Source organism: Serinus canaria, chromosome 23, assembly GCF_022539315.1.
Source record: "Serinus canaria isolate serCan28SL12 chromosome 23, serCan2020, whole genome shotgun sequence".
Lineage (NCBI taxonomy): Eukaryota > Metazoa > Chordata > Aves > Passeriformes > Fringillidae > Serinus > Serinus canaria.
In genome coordinates this window covers 108,941-126,581 of record NC_066336.1, presented here as the reverse complement: position 1 = coordinate 126,581, position 17,641 = coordinate 108,941, and the positions used below count along the sequence as shown (strand labels likewise).

General features: G+C 46.7%; 1 protein-coding gene and 1 long non-coding RNA gene across 6 annotated transcripts in view; both read right to left on the bottom strand.

Moving 5' to 3' along the window:
* EPB41 (erythrocyte membrane protein band 4.1) overlaps positions 1-17,641 on the bottom strand; it is a 96,306-nt gene that overhangs the window by 63,665 nt on the left and 15,000 nt on the right. Inside the window, exon 1 of one of the 4 annotated variants that reach the window (XM_050983333.1) lies at positions 12,214-12,368. The exons of the other annotated variants lie outside the window; for them this stretch is intronic. The gene's annotated coding sequence lies outside the window, so the exon portion shown is untranslated. Of the gene's footprint in view, positions 1-12,213; positions 12,369-17,641 lie in introns of those variants that run through there. 4 annotated transcript variants of the gene reach the window in all.
* LOC127060408 (uncharacterized) overlaps positions 1-17,641 on the bottom strand; it is a 42,390-nt gene that overhangs the window by 9,890 nt on the left and 14,859 nt on the right. The gene's annotated exons all lie outside the window — the stretch shown is intronic.

Sequence of the window (17,641 nt, the reverse complement as noted above, 5' to 3'; positions counted from 1 at the left end):
CACAATTCCAGACAAGTGAGCCACTCTTTTCACTGTGCTGCTGACAGCAGGACCCACACAACAATATTGCTGAAATCCACATTCATGCAGCACAAGGGAATAAAATGCCACACAAATCCTCTTTTCTGCAGGCTCTGGTGATACCATTGTTCGGGTTAAAACTGCCATGAGAAAACCCTTCAAACGAGGCCAGGGTGAAAGAGTGGAGAGAGCAAAAAGCATCAGTGAGCTCACCCAGGTGCCCCAGCCAAACCTGCTCTTTGGTCCTCCAATAAATATATTCTTAAACCACCTCTTTTGCACTTCCTTCAGGTTCTCTTTCTATACACACAATCTGAAGGTAAATAGTCACCTGCTCCTCTCTAAGATGAAAACAATGAACATACAAATGGTCTGAGCAGGTTGAGCTAGCTGGGAGGCACCTCCTTGCCAGTGTAAGCTGTGAGCAGGGCAATACAGAAAATAAAAGCAGATAAATGGGAGCCCTTGCACTGGCAAGAAGTGTAGTTTAAACAGCAAAAACGAGGCAGAAACAAACGCAATGAGCTGGTCTCAGGTTAGGACATCGGTGCACAGCCTGAGCTCACTCCAGCTCCCCAGCTAAACAAGGTGCAAAAACTCTTTAGAAGTGAACTAGAACTCCACAACACAAACATTTCATTCTCTTATTCCTAAGCATGGCAGATGTTTAAAAAGTATCTGCATTACCAGGCTGTGTCCCCTGTTCGGCACCAAGGGAAGGAGAAGAGGACCTGCCCTGTCCTGCAGGCTTTAGTTCACTGCCTGGGCTTGGAAGCGCCTGCGCTGAGCACGGACCTCACTGGCGTCACCGCCATGAGGATTTGCTGTTTCCCAGGTGTTTTACCTGCTGACATTACAACTGCAAGCCTGTTTGTTTTATTAAATCGTGCTCCTACTCTTAAGCCACCATCCAATTACTGCTCCCAATTACTTGGTGCTTAAGAGTCGACATTAATTACAGAGTAACCTGTGAACAAGGCTGCTGTCTGCTGAACTGCAAAGAGCTGAAGCATTCAGGACCAGTCTCTCCTCTGGGAGAAGAAACAGAGATTCCTCCAGTGGTGGATTAACAGTCCTGATGAGCATGAAGGGCAGGTTTGGTGAAACAGACTATGAGCATCACAGCCTCAATGACCAGATTTCAGCAGCCCTTTGGATCCCCCAAGTATCCACAGCAATAAATATCCATTTTTCCCTATGGGATTCAACGAAACACAGCAGCAGTTCAAGCCTAAGGATATTAACCCAGAAATCTCCAGGATTAAGGGCACACACCAGCAACAGCAGCCAGTGCTATGTAAATGCCCATGAGTTTTAAGCGTCTCGGCAAAGCACTCAAAAACAGGAGGATGAAGAACCCAAACTCTATGGGAGAAATGCCTGTGTACCGTGGCCCTTCAAGCACAGGCAACTTTATGGCAAGAACTGCGTTGTTCAGGCATTAATAACAGCCCTGTGAGGTTAAGACCCAAAACAGCTCCCTGTGCAGAGCCCAGGGACCCAGGAGTACAGCGTGAGCCTTCAGGAAGAGCACAGAAAGCCTGTTTGCCTTCACGCAGTGGCCTCTGCAGACAGCAGCATAACAAGCTATTCTGCAACGCACATTGCTCAGATTTAATAATCCCCTAAATTCTGGCCTCTTTTTTTGCTTTCTACAAATAGATCTTTATTGCACAACTCACTGACTCTTGCATGAAACAGTGATATTCCAGAAGGAAACAGCACTTTGCCATGATTATCTACTTATTTTTAAATTGAATATTAGATTTTTTTTTTCTCAAAAATGTGTTTCCCTTTGCATGGTGCAGTGCACTTTCAAAGTGTTTCACCAACAGCACTGCAAAACTCAGTCTTGACAACAGCAGGGAAGATCAGTGCTAGACATCTAAATACAAGAGGAAAGATAAAAAGGAGAATAATTCTTCTCTGTGCTTCACTTCTGCTCCCAGACCTTGCCAAGCACAGCTTTTGAGAAAAATCCATGTTGTAGCACTGAGGTGGGGAACACCATGGTGGCTTGAACTGCTCACACCTGGGACATGCCTGCCTGTGGGAACATGTCCCACATCTGGGACAGTATCCGTCTAGTACTGTGGTGCAACAGAACATGCTTCCATAACCCACAACATATTTCATATTAAGAGCAGCAATTAAATTAATTAGTGGTCACCCAGCAAGCTGCTACTTTACAGAAGTTCACTTTAAGCTGCAAAACCAACTTCCAGCACGGCTTAAAATAAGAAGGTGCCACATAATCCTACACATGCTCATGCCATTGGGAAATCAAGAATGGATGCATAGGCTCCTTCTGCAGGTGGCTTATACCAAACACTTCATTAGTACCAGATGGGCAGATCTCAGATTCCAAATGAAACATACACATCCCCATTTACAGTGATTCAACCCAAAATAGTCAGTCCTCCATCTAAAATGCAAGTACCACATCCATTTTTCTCCACAGTAAGTGCAGATCACATATATGATCACTGCAAAAGTCAGGAGGGACTGTGCTGGATATCACACTGGTTAATTACTTGTGTGACAAATTACCAGCTTAAAAATCAAATATCTGCATAGCTCCAAGCTGAATATTTTTCCATTTTGCATTTGTTTCCAATTCAGATTTTTTAAAAAAATATAATTCACTGCTTGGAGAAGCAAAGATACTTTTTTTTTAAACACAGCAACAAATTTCAAGCCTATTTCTCAAAGCACATCAAAAGAGCTCATCACATACCAAGAGGTCTGGATGTTTTTGTGTCTGGGAATCAACTCTTAATTTTAAGTTTTCACAAAGCCTGTTTTCTTGTTTTTCAGAAACTTGTCCCATCCTGAGCTCTAGTGACTCATCCCCAGACATCTCTGACTTGCAGCACCTGAAATGACTGCAACCATGAAACACCTTGTGACTAGGCAAAACCACAGCCCATAGGTGAGAAAGCAGGGCAAGGAGATTAACTCAGAAAAACAGACAAAAACTGCACATTCCCCAGTCACTGTTTCTTCTGGAGATGTGGAATTGAGCAACTGCTAGGCTTGGCTGACATAGGCATGTTTAGATGATAGTCAAGCTCATGAGGCGCAGCCAGCTGCATGTCTGTCCTACTTCCCTAAATCCCAAACGCTCTCGCTCCAATAGCAAAGCTCTGACAATCTTTTACAAGAGAGAGGCTTGTTCTTTTCTCTCTCCCCTTGCTTTTTGTTTTAAAAAAAGTCTCAAAATATTTTCTTAGGGAGTGTTTCTGCTGAAGGGAATTGGGGAAAAACATAAGCAGACACTTGAGGTAGACAGGAACCACCCACTCACAAACCTCCTGTTTCAGAGGTGCACAGCTGCAGCTCCAGTTGATGTTCTCTCCCCGCCCCCCCCCGTCTAGAAAATGTATTAGAACAAGTGTTTTAGTGAAAAAATGAATGTTCTTCACCAATCCTATAGTGTTTTTCTAGCGGTAAAGCTGAAGTGCTATGAAAGTTACAATTAATCAAACCTCAGTTTCAGTGTAACTCATCACTCCCGGGTTTTCTGCCAGAGTCAGAAGTTTCAGAAGGTTAACCTGTTTCCAAAACAAGCAGAATCTATCAACAAATTTTCAGCTGATTTTGTAGTTAATACTTCAAAAGGGCAGAGTTCTTTGTTTCCTTACATTTGTGTTTTCAAAGGCCAGGCCGGAGGTGGTACCTCTGCACAGCAAAACCAGAGCTGAGCGCTTTTTGCAGCTGCTCCTACCACAGGAGCGATTTAAAACTGTTTGTGATGAGAAATCATGAGAAATGGTTAACGTACAACCACTTCCCCCAGCAGCATCAGCCCAGCAAACAGAGCCAACCCTGTAACCAGGTTAGCACCCTACTGAGACACCAATGAGCTCCATGCACACATTCCAACCTCCTGAACCTGTGTGTGATGGAGCTGCAGGCACACGGCACTGGCCCCTCTCCTTCACCTGTGTCTGCAGAGAACCGTATCACTGGCACAGATGAAGCTGTGCATCTCCTCAAAAAAATGAGAAAAAAGTTTAATTCCACCGTATTTGCATATGCTGTGTATAATATAATGTATTTGACTGCCAGCCTTTGCTGTGATTAGCACTGTGCAGGTCAAACCCACCAGTGTAACAGTCAAGCAATGCTCAAGCTGGAGAGTCCAGCTCAATTATAAAAAAAATAATAAACCTGCAAGAAAAGCATCACAGTGAAATACCAAATTGCAAGCCTCCTTGCTTTGCAAGTTTGTCCCTCATGTCCATTATCTACTCCCATTCCTGCCTCAGGAGGCACACAGGCAAGTAACGCTAATAGATTCTGTTTCTCTGAGTGCTCCTTCTCAATTCATCATGCAACAGGGACTCTTTTTTTAATGAGCCATGTGTCTGCAAAAGGAATATCGCCATACGTCATCATCAGGATAGATTAAGAGAGTCAATCATAATTTTTAAATAAGCCAAGAGCAGCAGCTGCAAAACATGAAGCCACTAATGCTGTCCGTGCCACTGCTGGTTTCCCCACAGGCATCCGATGCATGTTTGCAGGTGGGAGGAAGAGCACCTGAACCAAGAAGGGGCATGCTTTCTGCATTAGTGCCCCAAAACTGAGGGGATAGGAGACACCAGCTACTCAAAGCATCTTGCTTTGGAACAAAACAAAATAAAAAAACTTGCTTCAGTGTGTAACCAGAGGAAAAAAGGTCATTTTTTGAGACAAACTTGCTTGGACACCACAAGTCCCTTGGGTTCTTGTTGTCAAAGGAATGAAGCACCCCAAACTTCACTGAAGAGATGGGCAGGGAAGGGGTCCTGCACTGGGATGGACACAACAGCTGCTCTGACCTCATCAACCAACCCCAGCTTTATTCCACCATTTCCTGGAGGAGCGAAGGAAAGAGCAGAGATGGGTGGGAGCAAACAAGCTGATACTGCTACCCATAAATAAAGGAAGTGTTTTTTAAAGGCAGCATCTAGACAGGCCTGATGGAAGTAACAAAAGCAGCAGTTACAGCAACAACAACAACAACAAACCCCTCCAGAAGTATGAAGAAACTACAGCACTTACTAGAAGCAGTGCTAGAGGAATTCAGCACGTGGCCATTTCCCCCCAGTATCACCAGCATACCCTTCCCATGTTGATGCAGTTGCTCCCACTGCAGATAAACTCTATTCTCCAGGGCCATCCTGACAATATTAAATTTTTCAAAAAGCCCTGAAGAATGAAGCCAGCTCACGTGTGTGAGTCAGCAAACTCACACTTCTGCAAGATCCTTTTTCCAACCTGTTTAAACACCTGGGGGAGGCTGGCTGCACATAAAAATCCATGGAAAAGCAATTTATATGTACCCTACATTCTTTCTCATCCAAAACAGTTTCTCTTGCTAGTTGTTCCCCTTCTTTGAGAAAGTGTGGGGAGGAGTCCTTAAACCCTTTTGACTAGAAACACATATGAACAGCTGAAAACTCTAATTTTCTCTGCAACTGAACTCTTCTCCAGACCCCAAAAAGCTTGCAGCTTTTCCTCTGAAAAGGAGAAAAAGTGATGAAAGTTATTCCCACAGCTGTACCAGGCAGCCCACACTGAGTTTATCTTGTTGCTAGTTCATGTGCGTATTCACCAAGACTCTCATGAACTTCTCACCACACACACTCAGCTTTCAAGTTGGCAGTTGGAGATAAAAAAGCAGCGATATCAGCATCGGCCACCAGCACCAATCCCAGGAGAAATGGAGGGACATGGGAGCAGCGCTGGTACTTCCCAAGAGGAGGGATGGAGGGACACCAGGGAAGTGCCTGATACTCTCCCACCTTGTTTCCCCTGATCACACTGTAATACGTGCTACCAAGGGTCCTAAAAATGCTGTTTTTCTTGCATGGAATGTGACCCTTTCTTCCTACAAGCTATAGGGGTCTGCCTTCTGTCTGTGTCAGGGTATGTTTACATGCTAAATGGCATTTTTACTGCCTCTATACACTTACATGCACTCATGTGGGAGAAAGAGGGATGCTGGTTAGGTGACTTTTGACTTCAGACCAACAACCACCCTCACAATTTAAACACACAATTTCCATCTTGCCTGTCAATTCACTGCCAACCAATAGCTGCAAAAGGTATTTAGGCCAGAAAACTTTGGCTTAATGCTGGATTTCAAGATTTTTCAGACCAAATGAGTAGCTGAGTTTCCATGGTACATGAAGGACAGGAGGAGTCCCTTGTACCAGGAGGATGACAGCTCACCACTGCTCTTCTCCAAGGGGCTCCATCCCTGGAGGGTCCCACTGGCTTGTGTCTGATGTGCATATCAAAGTGACACTGCCAGGATACGTGTCTTTGCCAAGAGGACTAATACACTATGCACACACAGAATCCAGCATTTAAAGGACAGACCAGCAGTTTTTGTTTATGGATTTAAGAGAGTTTTCTGTCAGTCTGCAAATGTTACCCTGAGCTGCCTCTGCATGGACTAAAATTTGCATTTTCTCATAAAGTCCCAGGGCATCCTGCTCTCCTCTGGCCCTCATGTTAAGAGGGGAAATCAGGAATATACATTCAGGTGGGATACCAGGAAAAGTTTCTTCCCCCAAGGCTTGTCAGGCACTGACCAGACTCCCCAGGGAATGGTCAGAGCCCCAAACCTGACAAGAGCTCCAGGAGCATTCGGACAATGGATAACCCTCTCAAGGATGTACAGGGTAGGATTGTTGGGGTGTCCTATGCAGGGCCAGGAGTTGGACTTGATGATCCTTGTGGGTCCCTTCCAACTCAGGAGATTCTATGACATTGGCTATAGGGCCCTCTTATCCATTGGTTCAGGAACTGGAAGGCAGCATGCAAGGCAGGGCTGCAGGAGGAAAAATATTTGCTGCTTAGGGCAGCTGAAGCTGGACATGAAAGATTTTTATCCTTCATGAACAACCCCTGCCCAATGACAAACAACTCCTAAAACTCCCCACGAATGGTTACCAGCTACATGTTTCTCATTTTCCAAGTGCCTGGCTCAAGGCACTGCAGGCAGCTCACAGAGACAGAAACCAGGGCTGGAACATAAAACATTCCATCAAAAGCTCCATGTCAATGGGATAAAACCAAACCACCCTACAAGCCATTCTAGGGCATCCAGACCATCTCATGAGTGAACTGCAAAGACCAGCTCATGCTTTTGATTTATTTGTACACTGGCACTGCTGATGAATTTGGGTGGGAATTATTAATCCTGTCTTTGGAGAGTTTGAATAACAGGGAATAAATACAGCCTGGAGCCCTGGACACCATGGGATGGGACTGCCCCCAGTTAAACCCTGCTTGCTCTCATATTCATTGATACACAGGCCCTAGGGGTGAAAAGTCCATATGGAATCATGCTCCAAGGCCACACCAGCATGGGAAGGCAAGGAGATGCTGCGGGACCAGCAGCAGCACACACCATCTTCCACCTCCAAGGGTTTGGCTCTGCAATTCTACTATAAAGCCATGTGAGAAACTTAGTTATTTATTTAACTAAAAGCTTTTAATTATCTCTCTCACACACACATTCCATGGGGTGGGGAAGGAGCTGAATAATCAGCCTACAACCAGTGACCGGAGGGTCCAAAGGAATTGTGGTTTTCATAGAAAGAGCTAAATAGCCCAGTTCTTCTTCCACTGTTGCAAACCGTACTCCCATCCCCAGGCTCCAGCCACGGCGTGTTTTGCTGTGGTTACATCTCAGGCTGAGCTGATCCTGTAAGAAGGACTCATTTTTGACTGAGCAAAGGATCCTCCACAGGTCTGGGCTCCAGTTTTCCTGACACAGCCACAGAAGGTTATTTCATTGTGTGACCCAGTCTGAAGGCCGAGCTGACATCCCACGGCACTTGCCCTCACCAGCAGATGGACTGAGCTGCTCCCCAAAAATACACATGTGGGAGGGAAGCACCCAACACTGTGGCCATGGCCATGCAACCAGGCAGCCATGGAGCTCTCCCACCACCTGCAAGACGAAACACTCGCCTGAGCTTCTCATCTTCCTACATCTTTTAGGCTCTGGACTGATATCAGGGAGATACAAAATTCTCAGGCTCCTCCAAAAGCACGAGAGTTCAAGTGCTGTAAGGCTTTATAAATTATAAACTACGAACCACTGCTATCAATATTTGCTCTGAGCACAGCAGCTAAAGCAAGCTGGCATGGGGATTTGCTTAAAAATCCCAAAACCGAAATGCAGCAGGGTCTGGAGGAACACGGCCTGAAAGAGTACGATTGCTTGAACACAGCCCCGAAGCCCACACAATTTCCCTCTCGGTGGGACTGCTTCATTTAAAAAAAGGAAAAAAAGAGAGAGAGAGAGAGAGAAAGATTTAGTCCATCTACATGATCTACATGGACAAATTAAAAGCACTGGCTTTTAATACACAATGTGAAGGGCATTACACAAGCAAAAAGTCACATAAACAGAAAACAAGCGTAAACAACCAACCGAACGTAAAGAAACTAATAATATTAATCTGGATTAAGTACAAGCCATAAACATTCCTACCTAATCCATCTGATGGACAAAGATAAATCCCTGCTATGCTGCATCTACAGTTCTTTGCAACTTAAGAAACCACAATACTGATCAAAACAGTAGTAGATAAGACATACAAAGGGAAATCTTTACACATCGTTGCCTGCTTCACCTACACAAGATTACACCAAAAACCAAGCACCAAGAAAGAATAATCATTGCAAAATATCCCCAAGCCCAGACTGCAATTTCTAGTCCTGATACAAAGCTTTATAAAAAATACACAGCAGCAAGAAACAGCTCCAAGCCTGAACAACATGAGTGTCTGCTATTCCTGAACGCTCTAGGAAAACTGCACAGAAGTTAGAGGGAAGTCAACAGATCTGCAGTGGAGCTTAAAAGTACAAAGTAAAGTTTCTGATGGGAAATTATTTGCATTCATAGGGCCACTGCAGGGACCCTCACACTGTCCTATTAAAGCCCTTAGATTCATCACAGCTTCCCAGGAATGTAAAAGCAGCTCCAGCAAGTTCAGACACTGACCCAGTGTGGCACACAGTACAGCTCAGCTCTATCTCCCCACTGCATCCCCATCCACACATTCCTCCATCCAAAGAGGGGTGGGAAGCTCTCATCACGAGCATGGATCTCTGGCCTGGATAGGTGGGGAGAGCCCAGAGCTTTCCCACCTGGCATGGAGACAAGATCTCTGAGCATCACCGATTTCCAGGGCTTTTTCCAATAAACAGGTGAAATATGGGAGTAAAGGGCTGAGCACAAATCTACCTGCAGTGACACAGGTACTGTCACGGTTCCCCCAAAATGAAGAGGCTCTCAGCACATGCCCCTCATTTGGGAACACAAGGAAAGATGTCTGAGAAGAAGTCAGATGCTGTGGATACGCAGGAACATCCAAAGATGAAGAGCCTGAGGTTCACCTGCTGACCCCAAAAATCCAGGATTCCTTTGAGATGCCAAGTAACTGCTGGTGAAAACCTAGTACAGAGCCATTGCCTTCCATCAGCAACCCTTCTGTATACACAACTTTATTCCAGCACATTACATGACACATTCACAACATCATTATCATCATCATTCACCTATCAATGTATCAAAGCACACGGAGCATCCCAACATCCCTGCAAGTTATCCTGGCAGAGCAACATTTTGATCTCTAATAAATGAATTTGTGGAGGTGGCTGCTCACTAGATAAGCCACATCCTTGCCAGCCTATGTTCCATTCATTCAAATATCTGCTCAACAATGAGTAAATGGGGCAGTAGGAGAGACATTGTTTTACCACGTTCCAAAAATCAAATGCTGCCAAATGAAAAACACCATGGATGCTCATGCAGAGCACATAGGCACTTGGCAGGGAGATACTGGAGCCAGGAAATGTAGGTTTGGAGTATCATTGCCTGAAGCATTTATAGGCTTCAGGAACATACAATGTTTGGAAACAGGACAAGAGGAGTCCTTACTCCTCAGGATTGCTGCTTTCCCATGAAATGCTTCACTTTTTATAAGACTATTTGTTTTAACTTGCAATTGTGAGATCAGATCATGAAATCACAGGTAATACCTGTTCTTGTCATCTAAACTGATACAGAAAATAATTAATGTGTTTATATTAGGAAAACAATCATCCCTCTCTATGTTTCATAAGGCTCTAATTGAGTTTTCAAGGTAAGGAGCACGCACTATGCTTATCCTGATATCTTCCACAGCAGATTATGTTTGTCCACGGGAATCCTAGAAAATCCTCACCTTCTTTATTAAGGCCGTGACAGAAGAGATATGCACTGACTTTTAAATCCCACCCAATGCTCAAAATTGACCTAGAAGTGCAAATGAAGAGGCAAGATGATGATGTAAAATATAAACATCAAGAGTATCAGTATCACTAACATGGGACACACAACCCTTATCAGTCACCACAATGCTTCAGGAAAAACTTAAATTCATCAAAAATATTAGTGGACCTTAAAAAAGAAAAACAACCTACTTTGGATCTCCACAAAGCAACCTTTGAAGCAAAGGGAGCAGATCCTGGGGCAGTGACACAAGAGTTAGCTAACCGTGAAAGGAATTGCACTCCATGGCATTGCAGCAGCCAGGGCAGAGCCCCTCTGCATCCCTCATCCAGACCCAGCCTAATCTCTGCCCCACGAGATCTTACAGGGGTTATTTTTACGTATCTCAACTGTGAATAAGAATCACTAATTCAAAGACCATCCCTCCAGATCTAGCAAATTAAGGCAAGCAAAATCCAGTGTGTTTGAAAAGCCTTCAAATCCTAAATGGAAAGAGCAAGGAAAGGCAAAAAGGGATTTGTGGTACTGTTCATATATTAGATTTTCATGGAATAGTTTGGATTGGAAGGGACCTATTTTGCTTTGCTTGTCCAGTATCTTAATTAAATTAACACAGAGAATTCTAACTAAACCAGCATAGCACCAACCCCAGAATTTGGACATTCTCTAAGAAAACTTCTCTTCAATCATGCAATTCTTGAATTACCATTTACACAGCCACAGAGGGAAAAGTTGCCAGACCCTGCCCAAAACCAGCTTCCTCAAACCAGTGCACCAAGGGTGAAAAAGTTCCTTTTCCCCAAAAGACAGGGAAGTGAGGTCTTGGAACACTTGCAGCTGCAGCACTCAGAGAGGTGTCTGAGGTGGATTTTAACTCATTCCAGACATTCTGGAGTAAATTTCATCACAAACAGTGCCTCGCTGGAGATAGGAAATAAAAATACGCCTTGGTGGAAAATCCAGTAAGAGCATCACTTCCCAATGGGCCAAGGTGTTTTCTTGAGCTAGAATTCAGAACAAAGCAGGATCCACGGACAGGAAAGAGCACTTGCCTGACTGATACCAGACCACAGCATCCACATTTGTCCCAGGGGTGGGTGAGCAGGCATCGGTCTGTGGAGCCCCAGCAGCCCTTCCCTGCCATATCTCCTTCCCCTCCTGCACAATGGACTCCAGGCAGAGCTGGGGATCCCAGCTCGGCCACGACAGCCCGGCAGCAAAGAGGGACACTCGGTGCCAGCTCCCCTATCCTGCTATCCCGATTTCTTGCCTCCTGAAGAATCTGTCTTGGGCTGAGCCTCAGCCTTCTGACTTCCAGTACTCCATGTCACACACAGCCCCACGGAGCGGTGGCACACGAGCCGCGCACACAGATGCACTGGATTCGGTCACTGCAAACACACACTGTGCACACACAGATACACCGTGCACACTCACAGGGCAAACACAGACACTCTGCACGCATTCACAGTACATACATACACGTGGGGCACACTCACCTGGTGTGCAGCGACACACGGTGCACGGACACGCAGTGCGTATACATGCAGTGCTCACACCAGTCACACCACACACTCCCGATACAAACTACACACACGGGGTGCTTGTGCAGACCACGCGTGCACACTCCAACACCCCACGCGCACACACCCTTTACACGCACAGGCACACCAACCGCACACACTCGCTGTGCAGATGCTCTTGCGCAGATGGGCACACGCACTCACACAGTGCACCAACACACACGCGCACATACACGTGCCTGCCCGCACAGAGACCTCGGGCTCGCACCGACCCGCCGTGGGCGGACACGGACACACGGACACACGGACACACGGACACGGACCCACCGCGCAAAGGCCGCGCGCACTCCCCCGCGCCGCGCACACGCTCCCGCGCGCACTTACCCGGCCGCCCCCGCGCGCGGCGCCCGCCGGCCTTCCACCGGGCTCCGCAGACCCCCCGCTGCGGTGCGGCACCCCGGGGCCGCGCCGTGCCGTGCCCAGCCAGTCGCTCTGCCGCTGTTCCTCCCCGCTCCGCGCCCGCCGCTCCGCGCCCGCAGCCACCCGCCCGCCCGCGGCTCTAACCCCCCCCCGCCCCGCCTCCTCCCCCCACAACACTGTAGTAAGTTCTCATTGGTCGAGGGCGAGGGGCGGGACGCCAGCACCGCCTCGCCATTGGCCACGGGGAAACCGCGGCGGGCGGCGCGGGCGGGGGAGCGTGCGCCCCCTCCTGGCTCCCCCCATCGCGTTCTCTTCCGTTCCCTTCGGCGGGCGGTCCGGAGGGAGCGCCGGAGCGTTTTCCTGAGCCCGCCACAACAACACCCGGGCAGCGAGAGGCTGAAATAACGGGATTACCGCCTGCTCCTGCCACGACCACACCCTCCCTCGCTAAAGTGATGGTGGCGGGGGGGCGATAATTTGGCGCCGCACGGCCCCGGTAGGAAGGGGGCAGGAGGGGTCCTGCCCGCCTGTACCACCGGCGGCAGCGCCGCTCCCCCTCCCGCCGTGACCTAAATTTTAAATACCGTTCGCTGCCTCCCAGAGAAAGTCGTGGCGCAGCTCTGAAGGGAAACCCGGGGTGAAGAAGCAAGGAGGAGTGTATGAAGAAAGGCGGGGGGGGGAGGGGGGGGCGTTGGGGTTTTTTTTATGCTGTTATTATAGTCTTCATTTTTTTAAGCGTAAGTCCATACGTAATCGAACAGGTACTGCCTCGATCTTGTGGCAAACCAAAAAAGCGACAATTGAGGCGGCTTGGTCAACAAGAAATGTCCCCAGGAGCCCAGCACAGCCCCACCGAGGGGCCTGCCCTGCCCCTGCTGTGGAATCCCGCACCTCCAGCATGACCTGGATTTTCCTCACTTACAGCCAAATTAGAATCAGTTATTTTTGTCAAGCAGAGCTGTCCAGCTCTCCCTGTTTTGTACATCAGAGCAAAACACACTGCCCAGTACCTCTTGAACACTTCCAAAGGTTCCAGCAAAGCTGCTGCCAGCCTGCCCAGCTCAGGAACCAAATCCCCCTCATATATTTGCACAATTCCAAGATACGCCTGGCACTAAGGCATCTCCATTTGTCTCCCATAGAGAATTACGGTCTCAGGCACATTATTCTGCTTGGATTAAGAACAACTGCCCTGCCTCTTCATCAGCAGATAATACCCAAGGCTGATGCACCCTGGCTGGGATGGCTCCATCACTGGTACTGACCTAGCAAGGGCTACTCACACACTGAGGGTATTTGTGCTATATGAAGCTAAAAATACCCAGATTTTTAGAAAAAAATTAACATGCTTCTCACAGCTATTTACCCCTTCTCCTTTATGCGTCTACAACAATCAGCTCTGCCAAGAAGAACAGAGCAGCTCCCTTGTGTGTCAGTGTTGAGACCACTTGCAATAAGCTCCTTAATGAGAGGGAAGACAGATATTTTTTGCCTTAAATCTCTACTACTTGGTGGATTCCTTGGACTTAGATGAGCATATCTCTTTTAAAAAAGACAAGATGGGAAAGGTCTGGCAGCTCCAAGTCGCTGCTCCTACATTAGGGACAGGTAGTTCCTTTGAAACATGGCCTGAAGCTCTGACTTCAGTCCCCAGTGCAATAAACTAGCACATTTTAATAGCCCAGACAGTGCATGGAGGAATGTCAGATGTTCAGTGCTGACCCACCACAACTGCTGCCTTTGCTACTGCTCACCCATGGGTAGGCTTAAAACACTGCCAGAAGAGAAATACCAGTCCAATTGGCTTTGAGGAGAAAACCATGGAGCAAAGAAACCACAAGTTTTGGTTGGCAACAGCTTCTTGCAACTAAGAAAAACAAGCAAACAAACCCACACTGCTTCATTGTACATTACAGACAGCAGATTACGGAGAGACCAGGGCAACAAAAACCTTGCATCAAAGCGGTGATTTAACACCACACAGTGCATCATCCACTGCGCTCAGATCACCAGATGATCCCCAACTCCATCTGCCAGCAGCTGAGAATAGAGAGCAGCAGCTCCTGCATTTTGTATTCCCAGGTGAAGCATTTATCCTCAGGGAGCACTAGTGCAAGCTGCCAACGTGCTTGTGCATGAGGGCAACGGATGCTGTCACCTCTTCAGACCCCAAACAAATGGCTGAGAGCTTGACTGGCTAAAAAGCTAAAGGAAGAGACACTAAAAAATTGAATTATTAAATACAAAAAGAGGCACTTGGTCTATGCCATGAGAGCCTGAAAAACATTCTTCTGGGGCAAGGGGATCTAAGCCCACACAAAGCAATTTTTTATAGGGAGCAGAAAACACGGGGAAAAAAGGGAAAAAGAAACCCACAACCACCACTCTCAGGAAAATAAACCCATCACCACACCACTTGAGCTGGAAGCCACTGGCTTAGCTTCTAACTTTTTCCTTCCTACATAGCCCCAAACTGACTTCTGAAATCCCACAGAAAGTAATGGAAATTTCTTAAATTCTTCACTATAAGAACAGTTTGCCCTGTGCCAAGCCTGAATTGCAACTATTTAAAGAACTCTCCTGGTTACAGCTGGTTAAAGTCATTTTATGGGAGTCATTTAGAAACTGAGAATTATTTTATTAAGTCAGGATTTCTTGGTATTTGCCTGCTGGATATAGGAATAAGGAAAGGAATTAGATTCATTTTAGGCATGTGTTTGGGGTCACTAAGGCAGAGGTTGTTCCTCACAAGGTGAAAGGCCACTGGGAGTGCTCAGATCCTGATGGATTCAGTCAGTGTAAACCAACTGGGTCATAGAGGACAATGCTAAACCCTGCCCTCTGCCTGGGTAATGTGCAGGCACTTGCAAGCAGCTCAGTAGGACACTCTGCAGCACCCTAGGAGTAACCAGACAGCAGATTAAATCTAGCTCAAGTTAAGTTCTTCATAGAACAGATCTTTGTAAGGTGATCCAGCACTCTGTAGGCCCCACAAGATAGACTCCAGGTAGGATTTGTTGCAAAACAGGGCTCCCAGTTTATACCAGTGCTAGGGAACACTGCCCAGAGCATTACTGGCACAACAAAAAAAGGCACAGAGCTCTCTCCTCTTTGCCCTGAGGAGTTTCTCCAGTGAGGAACTCCCAGTCTAAACAAAGCAATTGTGCATCACACTGGTGCTGTGCTCCCTTCCCCAAAACAAGCAGGATTTAAAGTGAAGAGAAATACTTGGGATTACACCAAGTTCTAGGGAAGTAAAAAAATTAGGCTGGTCAGATGAATCCTTTCTCTATCCTGCTCTAAATGAGCTGTATTACGCACACATATGTGAACACACAACAGGCACACTCTGTCTCCCTTTCTCACACTCACACACTTTGCACACAGGTGACAGTCTCCATTGCAGCGGCAGCCATTTCACAAGAGCAAACAAGGTGGGAGGAGAGCAGGTGGCTCAGTTTTGCCAGTTTCTGGCCCTCTGCCCTTGGCTCCTCTTCCAGCTTTGCTGTCACCGTCAGCAGTGCTGATTTGGCCATGAGCGAAAGACAAGAATGAGGAGGAAAGGAAACCTCCTTTTGACTTCTCAAGCTTTGTGTTCCTGTAAAATGGTGATCTAGAATTAAGATATTGCAGGTAAATGATTCACCTGGAAGGAAAGAATGCTTCACCTAATGCTGCATTTCTCCCCTGCCCACCCCTCTCTCCAGCACAGAATTCACTGCTGAAAAAGCCTCTGACAGGCTGAACTGCAAATTCAAGGAATTTTCACTAAGGTCTAGAACACTTGCACTGCTTTGCTACAACTCATGGTGTGCACAGTGAAGGCAACCAGAAACATCTACACTCACCTGGCTCTGTATCAAGTATTTAACCAAAGATTAAATCTAGTCCAGCCCATCATAACACTCTCCAAAACCAACTACTGATTCATTGCTGAGATAGTTATTAAAGGGCCAAGAAGCACCCTCCATAGCTAAAGAGACTGAGTGATTTAGGTATTGGAATCACACTTGGCATCAGGGCAGTTCACCTCCAATTTTGCTAAATCCAAACTGCTTCTGCCATCCTTTTCTTTGTGGTGTCCTTCTGGAGAATTTTCTTTTGTTGGCTGTAATTTGTAGCCTTCAAAAGCTGCTGTTGCTAAACTACAACCGTGTGTTCTCCCATGGGCAGAAGAATCCCATTTTTTAGCCATTAGATCTTTTTGGTACTGGGCTGGCTCATTTGGATCCCTTTTGGGCAGATGGGAAAAGCAGAGGGGGTGGCTGGGAACTAAGTCTGTACACCCAGGAATTCCCATCCCACCTGCAATCTGGTTAATTGATACAAAAAGCTCCCATCATGAGTTTCATTGATTTGTATGAAGCTGATGTTCATTTGAGTCAGTGTCTTGCAGCACAGCAGACAAACTCCAAGTAGAAAGAGGAATAAAACAGAAGAGGAGCTTCAGTTCTCTCCAGGCTGTGAGCCAGTGCAGGGAAGAACAGCTCCTAGAGAGTCATCTTTGTTTAGACTTAGGGCTTAGAGTCAGCACATAAAGCACATTTCTGCCAAGATGCACCAATAAAGATTAGAGGACGTCAGCTGCAGCGCTGCAGGATCGCGTGCTCATATGGGCAATGTTTCTACATTGACAGAGAAATACTTTTCCTCTCAAGTAAGAGTAGAACGTATTAAACACACAAGTGTCTGCACTGCAAGGATCTATAGAGAGCTTAACAAATCCTGGAGAATAGATTACAGGTGATGCTGTGAATTCAAGCAATGCAGGCTAAGGAAAAGGCAGAGTCAGTGTGGCATGAGCCTGAGCTCCAGAAACAACCTAAGAAAACTGACTGAACCATGGAAAGAACCATCACAGGAGCCTCAGATTGTCCCACAGCACACTCATCTCCATCACCTTGAGAGCTCACCCTCCTTCCAAGCATTTACTAGGATTTCATTTCCCAGCAGTCACAGTGAAGAACTAAAACCAGAGGAGTGTGCTCACAAACAGCACTTGACTCCTTACCCCTCTTTCAGGAATGCTGCTGGAAACTCCTATGTTTGGGCAGCAAGAAGAAGTTCAAGCCCTTGTGTCAGCCTCCTAAGCCAACAGGAGCGGCCAGCCTGGCCAGAGAGGCAGCTGTTCCTTCAGCGGGGGACAAGCTCAGCTATGCAGCCTTTCTTGAAATGCACCCAAAAATAACAGTCAGTGCCACCTAGAGACCAGAGCTCCATCAGGGAGGCAGCCAAGCTGCACTACAAACAAAAGATGTCAGGGACTGATTTACTCCTCATATGGATAAGGAGTCAAACTGTAGCCAAGAGAGGCTCTGGCTTCTTTAAAAAACACCAGGTAGGTGTGTTTTCAATGGCAGCTTCTCCCCAGAAAGGCACCAATTCAGTGAAG